Source organism: Echinococcus granulosus, assembly GCF_000524195.1.
Source record: "Echinococcus granulosus chromosome Unknown EG_S00027, whole genome shotgun sequence".
Classification (NCBI taxonomy): Eukaryota; Metazoa; Platyhelminthes; class Cestoda; order Cyclophyllidea; family Taeniidae; genus Echinococcus; species Echinococcus granulosus.
In genome coordinates, this window is record NW_020170407.1 from 378817 (window position 1) to 382749 (window position 3933).

A 3933-nucleotide genomic window follows, 5' to 3' on the forward strand; every position below is an offset into this window, starting at 1 on the left:
GAAGGAACTGATCCGTCCACTGTCTGAATGTCAACAGTCGTATGTGGAATGAAGTGCCAGTAAAGATTTGGAATATGCCGGATATTTTGACATTTTTTTAAGGTGCCTTTCATTTTTGCACGAGAAACATTCCCAACATACTTTGATGGCAGCATTGAGCACTCATTTTTAAGACGAACTACCAACTCTGGCCAACACGCCTCAGGAGGGGTTCCATCCAACTGAAGTCGATTTTCTAGTTACAAAAGATATACAAAACAATTATCTTTGGTTGTTTATTGGTGTCCTTTTTTCTGAAAAAAAAAACGATTAAGACTCATGGTTTTTGGTTTATGGCAAACGTCACTCTGCATTTCTCACACGTTTAAGTAATTTACTCACCACTATGGTTCGATATTGGAGACTCTTAGCTAATTTTGCATCCTTTACTACTAACATTTAAAAACGGTGTAAATACCCCGACTACACTAATTCATCGAACAGTCTTCGGCCCTATTTAAGGATGGGAGGAGGGGAACACCAAAATAATAATTGAAGGAAACCACGTCGAACGATATTTCAAAGAAACTAATGTCCTTTTTCAGAGGATGTTCTCAACCACGCGGAGTCTTTATCCCTCACACTCCGGTCCGCCCTCGTCCCCGCGTTTCTTAATGCAAGATACCTACTCATCTGCCAAGTACTCCCTAGTCTCATTTCACTAGTTAGTGTTTCTTTCTTAAATTAACAGGGTGAAGTTGCACATCAATATGTAAAAGTGCTACAACAATACCAAAATGAGACCAATCTCATCAATGTTTTGTGTCATTTTGGTTGCAATCCCTCAATTTAGCATATCTAATCACCAGACTCAGGAGTGCTCAAACTGAACGATCGTATCCTCATTGGCTCTCTCAGAAAGTGACCAATCAGGGCTTTGCCCTTTCCTCCATCACCCTCTGATGCTCTATAGCGCAACGTGGTCGCATGACAAAGTGGCCCCGTCATTCCCAAGAATTATCACCAAAACCTGTACCCCCAGTACTACCTCAAACCACCCCCTACCTTCAAAATGGATAATTCAAACTCCACTTATGGTATGTCCGGTTCCATGTTTCCTGTTGCTTGAACCCCTCCATTGTTTTAATTTGCTTTTTACTGCAGGCAACTAATGTGGTTCCCACAAATTTGTGTTACTCTCGACAACATTTTGTTTTCAAAGTAAAGATTTGAAAATTATTGTGAAAGAAGTAAAGTATTCATCCTAGAGTGACAGGAATTTGCAAAAGGTCACTTCTACTATTGACGAATCATGATGTGCTTCTATAAGCTGTAATAAACATTGCCTTCAAAATTACTTCGTTTTCGGCAGAGGATGATTATTACAAAAATTGTGGTTCACGAGAGAATGGAAAACTCTCAGAGAAAGTGTATATTTCCAAACCTGGGTTGTTTATATTTTGTAAATATATACACCACTCTCCCTTGACGACGTCTTTTGCTCGTAAATTGGCGCAGTTTACGAAAGGTTACTCGACCAGGCGTAAATTTATCGTCAACGAATTTCGGTTGAAAACGTGCTGACTCTTCTGCTTTGCAACAGCGATGTATCATGTCTACCGTTGCATCTTAAGATACGTTAACTCTCTGTCTCTACTTCCGTTTGTTGACCAGTTCGCCTACCCGTAAAATCGGAGCACATTTCGTGCAAATTAATGTAAATCATCTAAACGGGGAAAACATGATACTCTAATAACGTCATCACCACAACTGCCTCTTCCTTATTTTACCTAATTCGTGAACCCAACTGGCATCCAAATTATCATCAGATCGTTATAAGGCTGGTTCAAAGGGGACAAAAATTGTTTTATTTTAATCGTAGTGCAGGCATGCTCTACCCTCATAAAAGAATTTACTGCGAGAGCTTTATCTGCCTTCCTCCCTTAACTTGTGCGGTAAAATAGGGCTCAAAGATTTACCAGATATAGGTATTGTCATTTAATCAGGAATTTTCCCACATTTTTAAATTTTTTTAACGTATGCATAAAAGAAAGTTATTGTTGAAAAGCCCCGCTTTGAAGTATTGCTTAAACTAAAAAGGTGAGACAGGCAATGCTACTGGCGTCGGCGGATTCCCTAAAACTAACCATGAGGCGGGAGTGAAAGTCATGCAACCATCTTCACTCATCAAAAGAAGACTTTCGAATGCAGGTCCCGTCAGAGACCTCAGAGGCTGATCCGCCACCAGTAGCTGCACCGCCTGGTTGACACATTCAACTGCTGCTCAAGGAAGAAGGAAATATAAACGTAATTTGGTCTTACTGTTTTCGAATAAATAGATCTCTTTGCGCCACACGACTGGGTGCAACCAGGCACCATAAACTGGTAAAGAATGTATGTCATATATTTACTTCCGGATTCGATAATTCATCTAGTAGGAAACGTATTAAGGGCTTTTTTTCCGAGGTGTAAACGAATCATCCCATGTCTTTGGAAGCATATGATTACGTCGTTTGGAGTAGGACAGTTTGTGATGGACAGATATCGTGAAGACGGCACTAATGCAGCGCACGATTTGTCTCTCAAGAGGTGGTGAAAAATAAACATAAGGGTAACTTACACAAAGGCTACCTGGCTCGCGTTTTAGGCAAGGGACGAAGTATTTACTACTTACTTGCTATCGGCATCGGAGTTGGGGAAAAAGTAGGTTTGCTGACAAGTGGTGAACGCTGTCAACTTAGACGAGTTAATCCCGCGATCATTCCCAATCAACACTTTTACCTGGGCTTTCGATGGTCAGGTATCGCTCCCCTTACTTGATTTAATTTAATTCGACCTGATCTTATCTAATCTGGCCTTGACTGAATGGTTGGGACATCTCTTGTCAGAGTGAGCAATTTACCACCCAACTAATTGATGCAAATCGACTGAATAACAAGGCTTAATGAATCCGCTATCGTGAAGCAGCTTACCTGCTATCTTTTTTAAGCATTCCTCCTTCTTTTCAACCTCATCCAGCCCATCATCAGTGCCACTAGAACCGCTTTTGGATCAGATAATTCAAGACCTTCTCCTCCACTTGCCTGCCTTTCCCTCTGTCTGCATTGCCACATTGTGAATTCATACCAAAGTACAGGATGAAGTGATACATTAGAAATTCTTTCATGCTGGCACAGAAGTCACTTAAGCGATCAAGTAAACACCGACGACGCGAATCCGAAGTTGACACATTTATTTGTCCCATGGGTTATGCCTTATCTAACATATCTCCTAAGTTGAGAGGGCTAGTCAGATGTCGTATTCCTGAATAAATTTTGCGTGGTTTCTCCTTTGTAATCCTGGCCTCGCAGGCTTTTACTTGGGAAATGGGCACCTCGAAAGATGATGCTAAATGATATACATAGTTCTTCTTGATTAAATTTTTTTCGATATTCAATTCTTCTTTAGTTTACCTTTAGGCCTATTCTCCAGCCGCCTATAAACAGCAAAGTACGTGCATGGACACGAATTCTGTTGAGTTTTTTAAAGACTTCAGACCCATATTACCGACCCAAACGAATAAACCTGAAATGTGATGTGTACATGCGCATACCTTCCGACGTTTTTACGGCGCTGTGATTAGCCCTGCCCTGTACCAGGACGCTAGCGCTAGCTCCAAGCCGTTCCTAAACGGTCGGAAAAAAGGCAGGAAAAAGGAAAACATCCAGACAATAGAACTAGACACCTTTTTAGGGATGCAAATATCACCAAAACCGTGTTTGCATAGACTTCGTTATGCCTTGGTAACCAAATTTAGACATGGCGACCTTACTTATGGACACCTCTCGAACCAAAACAAAAGCCATTTTCTGTGACCCCGAAACTTCTCTGATCTTAAAACGAGCAAACTCGCCTCTTGTTAAAGCTTTCTTAATTTCCCAATCTGTTTAAGGTATCATTTAATTCAAGAAAGTT